The sequence below is a fragment of the Pteropus alecto genome, unplaced genomic scaffold (genome assembly GCF_000325575.1).
Source record: "Pteropus alecto unplaced genomic scaffold, ASM32557v1 scaffold131, whole genome shotgun sequence".
Classification (NCBI taxonomy): domain Eukaryota; kingdom Metazoa; phylum Chordata; class Mammalia; order Chiroptera; family Pteropodidae; genus Pteropus; species Pteropus alecto.
The window spans coordinates 24813440-24832909 of NW_006434709.1; positions in this window are offsets into that span (position 1 = coordinate 24813440).

The following is a 19470-nucleotide window of genomic DNA, read 5'->3' on the forward strand; positions in this document are numbered from 1 at the left end:
AAATGAAAGATGTGGCAATCTTTATAATTTTGGTCCACAGTGTTATTAATCAAATCTAATAATCAAACAAAAATTTTAAAGTAAAAAATTAGCAAAAGGCGCATATCGTTTTCTAGTTCTACTAGTAAAGAAACTTATTTGCTTCTAGGGAAGATAATATTTATAGTGTAACTTTCCCACTCCCCTTCTAGAACATTCTTAAAGAAGACAAAGTAAACGTCCTGGTATCATAAAGGCAAGTGCTAGTGTTTATTAACTACTCTGCTGAAAACCAATTTGTGATAGTATGAAAAAGCTCCTGAGAGACCAATGGATTGATGGTCTGTTAAACACTTATTTATGCCTTTTATTCTCTTCAAGTCCCCTCATAATTTGTAAGAAAGAGCTTTGCAGTTTAGCAGGCCTCCAAATGAAAAGGCTTAATATTAATTCATTTGGTAATAACTAAATTATTACTTCCAGGGGCAAAAATAAACCTCAGTTTGGTAAATAAAGAAACAAAGTCAAATCCATATTGGGTCTCTGACATCAAGATAGGATGAAGATCTGAGGAGCGATCATATTTAAAGAAAAGGACCCAGGGCTGGGAGGGTGGAGACTTACCTCCTAGAGCTAACTCTGCTATCAACTAGTAGGGTGATTTTAGTGTGTTCACTTTACTTCTCCCTGAACCTTCAAGTTCCTGTCTATGAAGTGAAATAATGAATCTGATCATTCGGAAGTTCTTTCTATGTCTTAAGGCTATAATTTGATATTCTAAATCATAGCAAGATATGAGCACTTAGAGTAAACCATGGGTAATAAAAAAATTCTCATTAGAGATTTTCACAAATCTGATAAATGAGGTAAAAATATGTCTCTAGACATAAGCTTAAGCAAATCATTTCCCCCATTCCCTAAATGAGGAATATATATAATGCAAAAATTAACATGGGCTCTTTGTAATCTGCAAGAAATAATGGGAAACTAGAGTACAGCCAGAAAGTGGGAAGTGCAAATGTAGTCATTCCATACACTTTTCTGAAGCTATTATGTACGGGCACTATAAAGCACTAAAGGATATAGTCCCAGGCCTCAAAGCTCAAGGTTTCGTAGCAAAGACAGAAAAAGTTAGACACTAACTGTTGTAATAGAGGCGTTTACAATGTGTTACGGGATCAGATTTAAGGGCATTTAATTTTGACTAGGGAAATTAAAGAAGGCTTCTCAAAGGTGGTGATGTTTAAACTAAATTCTAAAAGATGAATGGGAATTAGTTGAGGGAAGAAGCAAATAGGAACCCCATAAAAAGGCAGAGAAGTGATATGAGAACATGGTGATTTCAGTAAACAGCAAGTAGCTTGGTATGCCTAAAACTCAGTGTAGGTGAATGTGGCAGGAGATGAGAGTAGCAATTTAGGCAAAGGTTAGATCATGAAAGGTACTGAATGCCAAAAAAAAGTTTAGATTTTTATTAATAGTAGTGAGGAACCACTTTAAGTCAAAGATAGTGATAAGATGCACTGTGAATTTTAGCTAGATCTCTCTGAAAGCTCTGTGAGTGATGGCTTGGAGATGGGAGAGACTAGAGTCAGGGAGACCAGTTGTAAGACACCAATACAGTAAGTAATCCAGGTGAGAGCTGATGAGGGCCTTGGCTAAGGCTAGTGTTCTGATTCTCAAAAGGGTAAAACAGGATAGATTCTGGAAACTGTAGATTGGTGAACTACCTTTTCCTCTCTAGAAAACTGTAGAAATAACCTAAAGAGTCATCGGGGAGCAATAGAAATGTGTTGATTTTTGATCACTAGGAACCACTAACGGTTCACCAAAATAGGGCATCCAGACCAACCTCCTCTCCTTTGTGCTGAGGCTGCTAGGATTTGAAGGAATGTGTGCCATGACTTCTCTGTGATGGTGGCTCTTTTTCATCTTGGAGTGTGGGCGCTAGCACCACTCCATGGTTAGGTTTTGGGCTTGTCTCTTATCACAATAATCTAGATGAAAATAGATGAAAACTTCTTTGTAAGGATCGTTAGGACCTCAGTGAGACCATTGCAACTCAGAAATGGCTTTTAGGATTTTAAATCCAAAAAGGCCAAACAAAACATATTACAGCTCGCCTAAAAATATTTCCCGATTTCTGAAGCTATGGTGGCCTAATCACCAATGAGCCTTGACACTCTGATATGTTGAGAATTCACCAAAATACTCCAGATGAGAATTGACCAACCTGTCAAAGCTGATTGATTTTGTTTCATATCAGTTATTCACAGCTTTAATCCTTATGTCAATTAGTAGCCATTCTCAGTGGATGACTGTGGATTCCCAAGGTCCTGCCAGACTCTCTCTTCCATGCCAAGTTCTTTGCCACCCTTGGGCTTTTGCACAGCTGGTTCTTGCCTAGAATGCTGTCTCCACATGTTAATTTCTCTGATTTTATGTCTCGGCCAAAGGTCTTCCTTGACCACACCACCTAAAGTAGAGTGGCCCTTGGTTTCGCCATCTCTGACCCTTGTTTTCCTTCAGAACATTCATTACAGCCTGCACAGATTTACATGTCTGATCTCTTGTTTGGGTTGGTTTGTTTAGTCTTGTCAGTCTTCTCATAAGAATTAGAATTCCCTGAGGGCAGAGACCAGTTTTGTCTTATTCATCACTCTATCACCAGCATGTAGCACGGTGCCTGGAACTTAGTGGGTTGTCGATTAATATTTACTGAATGAATGAATGAATCTCTGGTTTCCTTGATCCGGATCTAGCTCATTTATAAGATTCCAGTTTGCCTCAGCCTCTCCATTTTGCTTTCTGACCTGACCAGCCACCAACCTTCTCACCCACACAGTATCTTATTTTATTTTATTTTATTTTATTTTCCACAGTATCCTATTTTACTCCTCACCTCTGCTTGGCTCAGCCCTCCCAGACTTGATCTCTCCTCTCAGGCTACACAATGAACAATGTGATGTCCTGGACCTGTTTCTCTTGCTGGCTCAGTGATCAGCTAGAGCTGTTAACCTCAGCGGCTTTTTGCTGCCTCTACTTGTCAAAACACACACACACACACACACACACTCCAGCCCAAACTACAACTGCCTTGGGATCCTACAGCTAATCTTTAGAACTTGCCTGTAATTATCAACTTCACAGAAGGCACACACTGACAGTGTAGCTAATGCAATTGTGAATCAATGATCGCACAGGCTGGTCAGTCACATCTCTGACCCTTGTTTTCCTTCAGTACTTTCATTACAGCCTTATTTTCAAGCTGAGTTCCCACTTTAAGGGGAAATCTTAAAACTTAAAGTTTGTCCAGAAGAGGATGATAAGTTTGTAAACCGTTGGAATAGGAATGAGGCTGAACACACAGACTCTGGAGCCAGACTGAGTTGAATCCTGGCTCTGCCACTTAATATGTAATACTAGATAAATTAATTTGTGTCAGTTAACCTGTCGGTTTCCCCAGCTGTGAAGTGGGGCTGATAATAGTATGTATCTCATAGGCATTGTGAGGGATAAATGAGTTGATACATGCAAAGCACTTAAAATAGTGTCAAACATATATTAAGTGTTATATAAGTGTCAGATATTCTACAAAGAATGGTTAAGAAACTGGTATGGTATTTGACTTATTCCTCAAGACCCTTGCTATTTAGAGTGGTCTGAGAACCAACTGCTTTAGCATCACCTGGGAGCTTGTTAGAAAGGCAGAATCACAAGCCCTATCACTGACCTACTGAATCAGAGTGAGCACAACAGGAGCCAAGCTGGGAACGGGGAGAGATATAGTGAGATATCAATTCCATTTAAAAATTAATTTTTTCATTCTGTCTTTCTGTCCCTCTCTTTCTCCCATCTTTATCTCTTATCTTTTTTCTTTCCATCTCTCAGTCTCTCTTTAAAAAAACAAAAAAAATTCTTTTATCATATACTTTAAGAGGGAAAGACACACCAGCCAGAAAGCAGCAACAACAAGCTGGAGTGTGTGTCCCCTACCAAGTGCAGCACTACCTTGGCTGCTGTCCCAGATCATCTCACATTAAGGAAGATCCAGACTGAAGCAGTCAAGAGGGCTGTCTTCCTTCACCCACCAGAGAATAGAGTCTTAAGTGGGTCAAGAAGTCAGTGGAAGGAGAGTGGGCCAGGTCCTCGATCAGAGGAGCAATACTGACTCCTCTTACCTCCCTGACCCCCCAAAAGGAAGAATTTCCCAAAAGGCAGAATCCCAACTTGAGCAACTAACCATGCACTGCACTGCTGTCCAGCAGAGTGTCCTCAGTCTGGGCTGCAGATCCACCAGGGAGGAGTAGGACAAAGCAGCCATGGGAGAGGAAAAGAACCTCAGGCTTCCTAGAAGCCCTCACACTGAACTAGCCAGAGAAAGGGTATATCTGAGTCCCCACTGTGAGACTCACTCCTGAAAATCCAGCGAACTCAGAATGGCCCAGGAAATCTACCAATGAAAACCTAGTTTCTACCTCATGAAAGATTGTGACTGTAAGAAAAATACAAAGAAGTTGCTAAATGAACTATAAGCATAAGCCAAGGAAACGTGGGAGAAGTGGATTCTTGTTTGACTCTACTTTTAGAGCAAAATATAGCTTATTTTAAGCGGTCATATTAAGAGACTTTCTGGCTTTAATGGGAATGCCGCAAAAAAAGGGAAAACCATTAAAAAGAAAAACAGTTTCATTTTGCAGGTGAGATGCAGGGAATATGTTGTTGTATATGTTTCTGTGCATTTGGTTTCCTAACTAGAGTATAAGATACTATATGTCAGGTGCCATGTCTTTTTCTTTCATTTCCCCCAAACAGAACCGAATACACTGCATTATGTGCAGGAGGTGCTCAATAAATGCATCGAGTTTCAGGATTTGCTGGTCTCACCAGAACTTAAATTGATTTGACAGCAATTAGATGATTAATAGCATTAATATGAAGAAAGTGTATGGCACTAGAAGACTAGGTCACAATCTTCGTCTTTCTGTGTTAAACCAGATATGTAACAGGAAGGCAGCAGGCCGGAATTGTTAGAAAAAAGTATAAACAGATAGGGTTAAGAATCCTTGTTGTGCCTCTAATTTGCTTTGTGAATCTTGCTCTTAAGGTACTTAACATTTATTAGAGTTTCAATTTCTTCATCTGAAATGAAGGTAGAAGACAGTAGTTATCAACACAGATGAGAACTATGGAATTGGGTACCAAAGAGATAACTGGGCAGAGATGAACTTCTATTGAATTTCCTGGTGGAGGGATCCCTGGTCTCATCATGGCAGTGAAAAGTGCGGACTGTCCCACATAAGGAGTTTCCTCAATTACCTGCTTCATTTTCTTCATTTTTCAGTGAGGCCTGATTGAATATTTGGAAAAGATTCTAAATCCATCAAGGTTAACAGTCAAATCACTCTCCATTACACCTCTTAACCAGTCTTTTAATATAGATGGAATTACGCAGAACTTGGGTGGGGTGTGAGGAGCCAAATCCTGGTTTTAGGGTATAAAGGGATTAGGCGAGATTTGGAATTAGCTGGTGCAGCTACCCATTTGTCTATGACATCCAAGCAGCGAAGAGCCCTCTTCGCCAAGTGAGAGAATGGGATGGGTAGTGGGGAAAAGAAGGAAATCAAATTACCCTGATTCACTACACTCTAGAGATTTCCAGACAAGGCTGCCATATGTCTTAGCCCATTCGGGCTGCTGTAACAGAATACCATAGACTGGGTGGATTTTTATAAACAACAGAAATTTATTTCTCAGAGTTCTAGAGGTTGGGAAGTCCAAGGTCAAGGTGCCAGTGTATTCAGTGTCTGGTGAGAGCCTACTTCTTGGCTCATAGATGGCAGTCTTCTTCTTGCATCCTCACATGGAAGAAGGTGCAAGAGAGCTCTCTGAGGTCTCTTTTATAAGATAATGTAGTCGTGACAGCTCCACCCTCATGAACTAATCAGCTCCCAAAGGCCCCACCTCCAAAATACTAGCATATCAGGAATTAGGTTTCAACATATGAATTTGGGGGGACACAAACATTCAATTTAAAAGAGGTTCATTTTCTTCCAATATTCCTCATTACTAAACCAAGGGTCAGGAACAAAAAGTAAATATGGTAATTATTGTTTTAGAACTTCATTTGGCATAATGTTGGTACAAAGAGAATGAGACAGGCTGATGTTTCAATGTCAGAATGGTAGCAAGAAAATTAGGTGCCAACTCTGAAAGCTTATTTTAACAGAAGTGGGGTGGGAAGCAAAGAATTAACAGGAACATAAGTAACACATATGCCCTCAAATCTTCAGTTATCTCATGATGAATATATTTACTGAAAGTGGTGGTTCTAGTGGGCTACAGCACATTTGGGGGCTATGTTAAGTAACAGAGTGAAGAAGAAAAGAAAGGAAATAGAATCTTATCAAGAAGCAAATGAGCCAAGTAACAAAAGAATCTCTAGATACCTCCTCAGTAACTCTATATAGAAACTTCAAAGCCCCTTCACCCTTGGGGGCAGAAAACCAACTATTAATCTAAGCATTTCTAGGTTTATCATTTACAGTTCTGAACCTTGGCCAAGTTCAAGTTCAAGTTCAGAACTACAGGATTCTATTTTATGTTTTGATAATATTATTGGAACATCAACTTATTGAAAAATGAAATAACACATTTCAATGGAACAAGATAAATGTAAAATGTAAAATCACATACAACATTTAAGAATAGATGGATTTCTAATACAAATGTTTCCAGCTCCAAATGGAGATCGTTTCCTGAGCCAGGAATACTATACAGATAATGAAAGTTGAGCCCAAAGGTGTAACTCACTTTATTGGTTGGGGTTCTGGAGGTAGGTGGCTCGTGGAAATAAAATTAAACAAATTCTTCACCTGTAGCAAGGGAAATTTACATCTATTGAATTCTGTTTACCAGGCAATTGTTATTGTCCTAAATTACTGCGTGGTTCTTAACTCTTCATTTCAATAACAATAGCAGCTTCTCTAACGAAATTCTATCATTCTTTCATATTATAATTGTACAAATTTCTTCACTCTTCAATTCCATTAATTTCTATGAATTATCATTAAATTAGAAGATTAAACTTTACTGAGACTTTTATTGAAATGTGCGTTCCTCTAATTCTGCCACTCTCATTAGGGGGTTGTTAACTCAAAAACATTTGTTCTTTTGTGTTTGTATTTCTATTTACTCTTTTCCCCTCAAAAGTTAATCTTTGGGGACTTTGCTTTTCCAACTTTAAAATGAGTACTTGTATCAAATAAGCCTGATATTGAGAAAACATGCCAGTACATAAAATAAAAGTGACCTATTTGTAAAAAGAGACACAAACTGGTTAAAAAATTTTTTTCTGTTTGTTTGTTTTTACATATGAACTATAAAACAACTAATAAGTAAAATTCAGTCACATTTTCTTACTGAAGATCAGTTCTTTTGGAATCTTATTATTATTGAAATCAAACCATTTACTTTTAGTGACACCAAATTCTCTGATGAATAGGCTTCTGTTGAAGTTTTACATTTTTAAACTAAGTACAGTGTTTCAGATTTTTTTATATACTCATTTAAATTTGTCATATGATACTGGACACTGTATGTAGTACATTACATTACAATGAATCATTGCCCTTAGGCCAGCGGGAAGTAACAAAAAGCCAAGAAACAATGTGATTTTTTCAGAGTTAACTGAATGCTAGTTATTTTTTGATATAGCATTTTCTTTCTTTAGAATAGACAAGAATTCCAACATATATAGATATGTGTGTACTATATATGCATAACATATACAGGCATTCATATGTAAATGTACATATATGAATATCCACAGATGACTTAAATTCTATTACAAATATATTGCTCTTGTGTCTTTGTTATAAAAAAGGAAACTATCTTAAAATTTTGAATTTTAAAATTTATAAAAAATAATCTTTATACATTATATCTAATCTGCATCTAGTATGAGGTCCTTTGAATGTCTATTTCTGCATCTGGTATGATTTTTCTTACTAAAGTTGAATTTTCTTTCAATTTTAACACATCACAAAGGTGATCACATATATTTCCTGTATAAACCTCTGAGAGAAAACTTTTCAGAATAAAAGACAAACTAAGAAACAAAAGAACAAAAGACAAAATGAGCAAGCTGATTTAAAAATCTACAACCCTTAAAATGAGTTCTTAAAAATGATACTCTTTTTAATCTTACTAAATTACTATGTTGTAATTGATCTTTTTCCATTGTGCTTATTAAGGTGGAAATGTGTGACAGTTTAATCATTTTCAGTCCTGTAAGTTATTTGCAATAAAATTAGAAACTCCTTTCCATTTTGCTTTGTGGTGTTGTTGTTGTTGTTTTTCTTTAATTTTCAAATTAAGAAAATTTCATTTCCCTTATCTCCATCTCTTCTAAGTCTAGTAGTACCTATGGATTCCTAACACTTGACATGTGCTACCTCAGGCAAACATATCCCATATAAAATTCATATAAAGGAAGGGACTTTCAGACCCTCTATTCTGTCTTAAAGTTATTTTAAAAATACAACTCAAGGCTCAATAGTAGGCATTTATTATGGCCATTAGCTTTTTTTTTTTTTTTAATTTTCAAAGAGATCATCATTCGAGTTAGTTATACATAAACCACAGAATCATGGAATTTTAGGCAACAGCCCCCACATTTTACCTGAGAGATTAAGTGACTTGCTCAACATCACACAGCTCAGAAAATAGAAGGCACCAGAATTCACGTGCCATTCCCAGGTGGGTAGTCCTGAATGTGTGTACTATAAGATAAATACAAATAACAGTGCTGTGATCTTTATTGAAAGGAAAATGAGACTTACACTCTGAAATATCATTCATCTCCATAGGGTTCCAGGCTATTCTTAGTCCTGTTCTAAATGAATAGGAATTTGTAGATTTTATAAACCAAAGCCAAATTTTCAAGTAAGGAATAAGACAAATGCAGCAGCATAGGAGGTATGTATGCTAAAAAAAGAATGTGTCTCTTCTTGTCTCAGAAATACTACATATACATTTTCTTAACTTGAGAGATCAGGCTAAACTTGATTAAGTACATTTCTACATATCACATGAACCTACCACTAGCATAAAAGAGAGTGGAAACTGAAAGAAATGTCACATATTTCATGGTGTGATTCAGTTTCTTTCCAAATGACACTTCCTTTGAAATGACATAAATTTGGAATTTGCCTTTTGAAAAATGCTTCTTTTCAATTTTCAAATATAATTGTGATGTAATTAATCTAATCTGCATTTCAAAGCTTCCGGAGTTGAGCTACCACCAAAACTAAGCATGAGATCCCCTTTTATGGACCAAAATAAAGAGCAGTGTGTTGAATTATTAGATAAGCTTTTGTTCTTTTCTTCAAATATTAGCATGAATTATTCAGGATGGAGCTTTGATTTATTCAAATTCCTTGAAACATTTCATTATTTAAGGTTCTTATTTATTAAATCCCATAGGATGTCCTTTTCCCATGAAAGTGTAGATTCAGTTCAATTATTATTTCTTCAGCAGAGAGTATATACAGAGCAGAGACTCAAGTGATGGAGGAGATACAAAGATAAGCAAGAGATTCTTAAGAAATTTTGTACATAAGGGAGAAGGAATACAAAGCTATAAAATACTTGGAAACCACAAGTTATAGAGTTTCTAAAGAAAAAGAGATACCTTCCAGCCAGGGGCTAAAGGAAACACTTCAGAGAGAAGTTGGCATTTCAGATGGGCCTCAGACAGACCTATAGGAATTTCACAAGTAAGGGAGCAGTGAAATGAGGGGGATTGAGATCTCAACTTGACTCATGGTCTCATTTTCATCTTTGAAACTCTTTTTAGATATGATAACCCATGCAGTCATCTTCCAAGCTATGATGGTCTAAACTTCCTCTGGTCTAAACCTTCAGTCTCTTCTGTCTGGAATATAAACCCCTCCTCGCTGGGTTCCCAAAATAGTTCCTACTCATCCTTTAAAACTCAGCTCGAATGAATTATTTTCTTTGGAATAGCTTCTTGCTCTTTCTAATATAACGATTTGGCATTTTCGGACCAAACCCATTACTCGGATCAGCACAACACATCAATCTTGATGTTTTGCCCATAAAACAAAGCATTCTTCATCCTTAGTAGCAGAGAGAGTGGAGCAGGGGAAAAAATATCGATGTGATGAATATTTACATTGTGTTTTTTGGGGCTTGGGAAGGTCCAAATCACAAATTTTGACACAAACACATCAAAATATTGCCACATTTAACCATCCTGCTTCACTGGCAAAACTGAAATGGTCTGAAAGAGGACTGATAAAAGATCACAGCAAGAGCATGAACAGTGCAATGGTAAGAAAGGAAATTCAAGGAAAAAAGACCAATAGGATAGGTAATTAGCTGGCCCTGGAAAAGATAGGAGGAATCAAAAATAGGTGTGATTTTTGAACCTTAGAAACTAAAAGAAAGACGATATCTGTGATGGAACTTGGGAGGCTCAAAAGGGGTGAAAATTTGATGGAATAGCAAGACATCAAGTAGTACATACCACAGGCAGATTTATAGCTATACAACTCAGGAGGGAAAGATTCCTGGGATATAGATAAGGTCTCATTTTAGAGGTAATCGAACACATGAAAATGCATAAGATTAAAGGAAAAAGAAGGTAAAACTGGAGTGCAAAGGCCTTGACCTTGTGGGACATCTACAGTTACAAAATAAAAGGAGGAAGCGAAAGCTCTTAAAAAAAAAAAAAAAAAAAAGGCAAGAGTCAGAAGAAGTAGTGAAACAGGACAATGGATCATCCTATTAGCCAAAGGGATAAAGGGGTTAAAGGAAGAAAGATCAACATTGTCGGATGCTGCAGAGGAATGAAGAAAAATGAGAACTTAAGGAAAAAGTTGTTTAATTCGGTGACTGGGAAATGATGGGGGACCTCAGAGAGAGCAGTTTCCAAGAGAAAGTGGGGAGAGGAAGCTAGATCACAAACAGAGCAAATGGGAGCTGATTTATAGCCAAGATGGTACTCTGAGGAACACTAAACTAAAATGATAGTGATTACAGATAAAATGTAAAATAGAAATGTCAGGCACATTCACATTCAAAAACACCTCTGTATTTCAAAAATGAAACAGAAAAATAAGGTAAGTGCTCGAAGCGTAGACCTGTTGGATTCTGCTAAAGCCAACAGAGGCATTCAGAAGCTAGACACACACAGGGTTTTAGGGGCTAAACATCCCCCATGTGAGGCAGAAGACTTACCTGAAATCAAGGGCTGGGATAGGGCTATCTCCTTGAAAAGAGCTGCCTAGGGCTATAGGCTTGTACAAATTTGCATACCTAGGGTGGGTGGAAGAATCAGACAGTCTCACAGCCAGAATTTGACCCTGGAGAAAAGATTGGATTTACAATACTAAAGGATAAGACCAAGGTCTGGTCAGGGAGTCCCATAAACTAGATGGAGATAACCATAAACTACAAGATAGGGCAGGTGGAGTCCACGGGAAGGAAGGAAGAGAAGCAGGGAGGTAGTGAGGAAACTAATGCTAGAAAAGAGAGCCAGAAATAGAAGCTGCCACATGGAGAGGAATTCATACCAGACCAATAAACAAACAAACAAACAAATAAATAAGAGAGGAAGGTGATAAGATCAAAGAAAAGAATCAGAGATTTAAATATTGAACATATTGAAAGAGGTTTACATATGGTGGAGTAGACAGGTCTTGTTTTGTTTTGTTTTACTGTCTACGCCACCATATTTGTCTACCTAGCATCCATTTCTCCTTATTCCAATTTTCCTTAGAGAACCAGTCTTTCTCCGTAAGCATCGTCTAATCTTTTGACTAAAATTATTGATTGGTTCAGGGATGAGCATATGACCAAATCAGAAAAATTAAAACCAATCTTAGAATTTTTGCAGATAGCAACACTAAAAGATTCTATTCCTCTGGGTATTACTGAGAGAATAGGATGTAAGCCTGGGGCTTCTGGTAGCCCTCTTGTCACCACACAGGGAGATCCTGCCTAGAAATGGAGCCAAGACATGGGGAAGAACACTGGAGAGATGGAGAAAGCAAGGCTAAGATCTAATGATATTGTTTAATACTCTGGGTCCAGCCATATTGGCTTCTTAAGTGAGCCCATAAATTCCTTTTGGTTAAGTTTGTTTGAGTTAGGTTTCTGTTATTCTTACCTGGAGGAGTACTGACAAAACAGAAATGAAGAGACATGGCTGTTTCTACTTGCAGCTAATGTGATCAGCTACCCAGAAAATTCAAGAAAATCAGCTGAAAAACTATTAGGACCCATGATGCAAGGTCAACATGCAAAAAAAAAGTGTGATAAGAAAAAAAATTCCACTCACAATAGCAATAAGAGTTAGAAAATAGCCACCAAAAAAAGAAGAAAAACCTCATAAGTGTACAAGAACTACAAGAAAAAGCTATAAAACCTAGACAAAGACCTGAATAAGACTTAATGCTATCAAAGTAACAATTGTCTCCAAATCATCCATAAATTCAATACATTTCCAAAAGAACAGAAATTGATCAACAGTTCAATGGAAAAGAACAGAGAGCCCAGAAAAGAGCCCATGTGTATAGGAATTCAGTATGTTATAAAGGTAGCATTTCAAAACAATAAGGGAAAGAATGGACCCTTCCATAAATGATGTTGAAACAATTGGCTATTATTGGAAAAAATTTTTTTACTTTTTTTTTTAAACCACACATGACTTATTAAAATAACTTCTAGATGGATATAAGAAAAAAAACTATCGGACTGTTAAAAGAAAATATAAGGAAGACCATGTTTATGACCTTGGCAGTAGAAAAGATCTCCTGAAATAATACACAAAATGCAAAAGCCAAAAGAAAAGAATTGAAAAAGATTAAATTTTACTTTATCAAAACTTTAACTCTGTCCAACAAAAGAAATAAATGAGATTAAAATTCGACTAATAGACTGAGTGAGAACATTGTAACGTATATAGCAAATGACTTGCTCTTACATGTCCTCAAGAAAAAGACAAAATAGAAAAATGAACAGACTTATGAACAGGCAATTCACAAAAAAAAGAAAACACGAATGGCAGACATTTGAAAAGATGCTTAGTCTCACCAGTTTTGGGGGAAATGAAAATAAAAATGAAAGGATACCATTTTTAGGACGTTAGATTGGCAATACATAAGAAAGATTGATATCAAGTGTTGGTAAGGGTGTTGGGAAAGAGGTGCTCTCTTATTCTGAAGAGGAAATTTGAGGAATTTACATCAAAAAGTTAATCAACTCTTTGTTCTGCTTCTGTAAATATGCTTGCTGTATGCAGGAGCTCATGCAAGAGCTCACTTGCACTTTGCTCAACTTGTAAATGTAACTGTTTGTACCCATCGGCCCCCACCTCTTATAGAACCTTGTACTTTGGCAGATCCCACTTCCTGTAACAATTTGTATTCATTGGCAACTCCCACCATTTGTAACGGTTCGAGTTCAAACTGACCAATCTGCTTGTGTAAAATCCTTGCATATAAGGAATGTTGCCACCGAGCACACCGCCCAGATCTTCAGAGCCCGAGCTCCTCTGGGACCGTGTGTAATAAACCTGAGTTCAATTTGTATTCATTGGCAACTCCTGCCATTTGCAACGGTTCGAGTTCAAACTGACCAATCTGCTTGTGTAAAATCCTTGCATATAAGGAATGTTGCCACCGAGCACTCCGCCCAGATCTTCAGAGCCCTAGCTCCTCTGGGACCGTGTGTAATAAACCTGAGTTCTCCTTCTCTCGCGTAATAAACCTGAGTTCTCCTTGTCTCCGAGTTACCGCTTGGTTTTTTGCTGGCCTGGGTTTGGGATTTTTCCACAATAATACCATTGCTGGAAATATAAATTGGTCAAGTCTTTTTGGAGAACCCATCAGGCTGTAGTCTTTCCAGCTGTAGCTGCATCTATCTTTTGACTCAGCAATCCTGCATGTAGGTATTTATCCTAGAGAAATACTTGCGTATGTACAAAAAGGAAGCAGCTACAAGGTTGCTTGCTGACATAGTATTTGTAGGAGTGAAAACTTAGAACAACCTAAATGATTATCGAAAGAGGAACAGTTAAACAGTGATGCATCTGAGTTATGCAAGAATATGCATCAGTTGAAAAGAATTAGAACACACTGATGGAAAAATCTCTGAGACATGACTAAATCAAAAAAAAAAAAAAAGCAAATTGTAAAACAATCCAACTATATGATATACCATTTAGGTCAAAGAAAAATTCCCTTTCTCTCTAAATCTATGTGTGTATACACACCTCACACACATATTCAAATATATAATATACAGATAAATAATACAGGTATATAAAACTCTGAAAAGATAAAAAGATACATTCCAAATTGAAATCAGCATTTGCCTGATATAGGAAGCTGAAATAGAGGTGGGAGGAGGGGTAGAAAAAAATTTTTATTTACCTCTAATGTGTGAATTTTTTTTTTTTTTTAATCCTTTGCACCTTTATGAATGTAGGTAATCACTCTGCCTCAGAAAAGCTCTTCCCCTCTTCCCTTTTCTAAAGTCCTGGCCTGGGTCAGACTTCTGGGCCCCTGTGCTACATTCCAGACTAGCTGCATTCCTGGTGAGCCGGTGGACTCAGCGGAGTGTGCCCCGGCCAGGTTGGGTTGCAGCAATTCTGTGCTTCAGTCTTGGGTCAACATTCACCCAGACGGACCATGAGCAAATCAGTTTCAGTTCTTTTCTCTAACCCAGTTCAGTTGCGGAATAGTTACCTCACAGTGGGGTGAGAATGAGGCTGCAAACAAATGGCCACACTTATGGGCTGCCTCCTCCCCATCCTCTCAGTGCTTCTGGTAACCAGCCCAGCCAGTCTGGCAGTGGGGAGGTTGGAGAATTCAGGGGAAATGCTTTTGGACTTTGTACACTGCTCACAGCAAAAGGGCAGGCTGGGAATACCACTGCTGAAAATCTTTTAGTGCAGTCAGTGTTCCTTGCCCATCTAACAGACTACATACCTTTTTTCCTGCACTCTTTTCAGGTAACTGTAGGGCAGACAAAATGGCCCTTCACCCCATGGAGGAAGCCCTGGAAAGATGATCCATAAACCATCCTAAAAGGAGAGGAAGTCAGCTTGTATAAAACAGCTTTACAGGGTACAACTAACCACATCGTGCTACTTCCTAAACACTATAGTCCTCCCTCCTCCTTTCTCCTCTTCTACCCCAAAATAATCTAAAACAATCATATAACAATTTACCAAACTACGGGAAAGGCAAACTATCCTGGGGAGGGAAAAATAGCAGCTGCTCTAGATACTTTTTTTCAGAGTTTGCCTAGGATTGTTTAAATTATTTTTTATTTTCTTTTCCTCTTGGCTGCCTTGACAGCCCTTCAGGATTTCAGCTGGTTCCAAGCACAGCTCAATAAAGATCATTCCAGAGAAGTTTCATATTCCAAAGATTCCTTAAATTTCTCTTTCTTTAATTTAGGAAATGAGGTTGAAAAGGATGAAGGACAGCCCAGATTGCACCATTTCCTATGCAAGTGACTTGCAAAGCAAGCTGTGCTTCTCTTTCCAATAAGCACAGAGAGAGGCAGTTCTGATTGGGAGGTGGGCGTTCGGTCCTTTGGAGCAGCAGTAGGACTATTTGTCTTTTGAAAAGGCCCCAGCAGGCCCAAAGGCTGTTTGAAAACTTTTTGTAAAGGAAGGGGGAAAATATAAAAAGGAGACTTTCATGTGCTATTTAAAAACTCAGTGACCATACTCAGGCTTCATTCATTCACCAGATGTCTGTTGGGCACTTAGGCGGCACCAGGCTCTGTCCTAGATGCCGAGGGTAGAACAGTGAAGACAACCAAGTGTCTGATCCCTGCAGGGAGTTTCTGTGTCAAACAGGGCTGATCCATGAAGCCCTTTTCCCTGACTGTTTCCTCCCCGCTGGGTACATGCTGTTCCTTCTCTTCTTTAGGCTCTCGAGTCTCTTACTTCTGCTATTCTTTCTCCTGCATCCTCGGTTTATTAAACCCTTCACCTTTCCCCTTTATAATCACATATTCCTTTATAAACATCAAAGGAAAATAAGCAGGACCAAGTTGCTGAGGAAAACGAGGCCTATGACTCACAAGAGGATGTTTTTCTATTTTTCATTTATACAACTCTTCTCAGAAGAACCTAGACACCTTCTCATTATGAGACTAGCTTGCCTCCTCTTTTTTAGGGGTTCCTCCCTTTGGCTCTGATTGTCAAAATCTATTCTCAGCCATCTACTAGTGTTGGCCTACAACTCACCTGGGCCTTCAGAGTAGCCTGGCAATCATTTCTTGTTTCCTTAACCAGCTTTAGTTTTATTTTTTCGTCTTTTTAAGAAATTCACCATACTCCTCAGAGTACCCTACTCACATCCCACCCCAAGCTCCATGCTCACCCTGTAAACCTCAACAGATAATAGTGCTCATATTTCATAGAGAAAATAGAGACTATCAGAAGAGAGCTCCTTCCATTTCCAATCGCCTCACCTGTTTGTGTCCCCTACCCCCGCCCAAGTTCATATTCTGTAACCTAATCTCCAATGAGATGGCATTTGGAGGTAGGGGTTTTGAGAGGTGATTAGATCCTGAGGTTATAGCTGTCATAACTGAAATTAGTGTCCTTATAAAACAGCCCCCAGAGAACTCTCTTGCCCCTACCCCCTGTGAAAAAAGGCCAGGAAGCAGGCCCTCACCAGCCCAGATGTGCCAGTGCCTTAATCTTGGAATTCCCTGCCTCCAGAACTATCAGAAATAAATTTCTGTTGTTTATAATCCACCCAGCTTATGGTATTGTTATAGCAGCCCCAATGGATTAAGACACCAACTATGAAGTCATCTGCATCTGCATGAAGTTTCTCCACCTCTGCACAAAGAAAGGGTGCCCTCTCACTTAAGGTGAGCCCTGCACCAAAGCTCTGGATCCACCCTGCTCAGTTTTCTCTGAAAGAGCACTCCATCAGTTATCCCCTTCTTTGCCTGGCCCTCCTTCTTCCCCTTTTCTCCAACCTAACACAAGACCGCTGACCTTTCCTCATATGAACTCCCTGCTAAAAGCTGGTCCAGAAAATCACCAGAGGATGAATAATAAAAAGGAACCAGGACAGGATCTTTATAAAAATACTATTAATTGACTGTCGAATGAATATTATGGAATTATCTTTTACGTCTCTCGTCTTCTACTCATAGTCTACTTTCTGGGACATTTTATCAACTCTATCTTCTAATTCTTCCTCTGAATTATGCTTTGCCAATTATGCTTTTCATTCTCAAAACATCTTCATATTTCTGATCATTCTTTTTACAGCATCCTTGCTCTTATTTTAGGTAGGTAATACTTTCTCAAATCTCTGAAAATACTGATTAGAGGTTGGGTTTTTAAAAAAAATAAATTTACCTTTGTTTCCTAAAATACTTCTCCATTAGCTTTGCGGGATCTTCATCATTACTAGGCATATGCTGATGAGCACACGCACATATACTGCTACTCCAGGTCACACTCCTGCACTACAGATTTACATCTCAATTGACTAATGAACAATTCTACTTCAACATCCTAAAGACACCTCAAACTGAACTTCTATTTTCCTCCAAACTTGTTTAATTTCATCTCAGTAAATGGCACTATCATTTACTTAGTCACCCAGGTAAGAAACCTGGGAGTAATTATTGACTGGCCCTATGTTCCTCACCTATATTCAATACATTAATTCCTAATGATTCTGTCTCTTTAATATCACTTGATATTGTTGCAATGTTTCCTACTTTGTTGAAGAAACATACGTTGTATAATTTCTGGCACCTCTCCATGCATTTAACCACTCTATCTCAAGAAAGGTGGAGTGACCCATGATTTATACATTTTGAGAGGACAAACTGGTTATGCTAATTCTGAATCACCCTTCAACCTCTAGCTACAAGGGTGCACACATTCTAATCCTCCAGGTGTAGCAGTCCCCAGAGGGTGACACAGGTTGGGTTCCCTGGGAAAAAAATTCTGAGACAGACATTAGTATTGAGGGGGACCAGAGTTTGCCACCCCAAAATGTACCTTTTGGGGCACTGATTTTTTTTTTAATTAACTCATTTATTTTTTTATGGTGACATTGGTTAACGAAATACAATAAGTTTCAGCTATACACTTTAACAGTAGGCATATATATATTTACACTGCATGTTCACCTCCCATAGGGGACATTGATTTTAAGCTGGTTATTTTTAAGGAATCAAAAGACTTGTGATAGAACCTTTGACCCTCCCCTTTACCTGCCTAAAGGAATTCAGATAGAAAAACTTGCTTAAAGGAAGGGAGCTATTCACTTTTGCTATAAACCTTAGCATATATGAATTAAGTGTGACAGATAGGGAGGATCCAAGCAAATTTGTTCATTGGACTCCCCTGTGTCCCATTGTTTTGGGGTGGCCCAGCAAGAATTTGTTTGCCACATGTTTACTCTTTCTCATCTACTTTTATGTGATCTGTATAACCACATAAATGTGGCAGAAGTAATGATATGCAACTTTCAAGATTAAGTCATAAAAGACTCCACAGCATCCAAGTTATTCTCTCTCCCTCCTTCTCTCCCTCTCCCTCACCCTCTCTCTCTCATCCCATGCTCTTGAGGAAAGCCAGCTGCTATGTTGTGAGGGCACTCTATGAATAGACTCACATGGCAAGATATTGAGGCCTCTTCCCAAAACCACATGAATGAGCTTGGGAGCAATCCTCCAGCCCAAGTCAAGCTTTCAGATAATTGCAACCTCCTGAGAGACCTTGAGCCAGAATCATCCAGGTATGCTGCTCCTGAATTCCTGAACTAAATAAACTGTGAAATAACAGGTGTTTGTTGTTTTAAGCTGATAAATTTTAAGTAGGGTATCAATTGTCCAGGTTTCACTTAGACTGTGGAATTTCTTGGGATACAGGACCTTCAGTGATAAAATCAGAGAAGTCCTAGGCAAACTGGGATAGCTGGTTACCCTAGTATTTTTAAATACAGCTTTATTCAGATATAATTCACATACCATAAAACTCATCCATCAAAAGTTTAGTAGTTTTAGCATATTCAGTTGTACAACTATCACCACAATGCAATTTTTTTTAGAAACTTACAAAGAAACCCCATACTGTTTAGCTATCACTACCCTAGTCCCAGCATTTCCCCCCCCCAAAAAACCCCAGCCCTAGGCAACTACTAATTTATCTTGTCTCTAGCCATTCTAGTTTTGAGGGTAATTTATTATGTAGCAATAGAAAATTAATGGATAACGAGATGAAGGATGCTTTTTCATTAGTCTTTTACTTTATAATTCTCTGAATTTAGCAAGAATTTAGCAAAGATGATGTAATATTTATAGAAAAGATGATGTAAGATTTCATGAGACTGTTGTTTTGACACCCCAGCATTCTTCTACTCCCTTTTCTCATAATAACACTACCCATCTCCCTTAGGGAAGCAT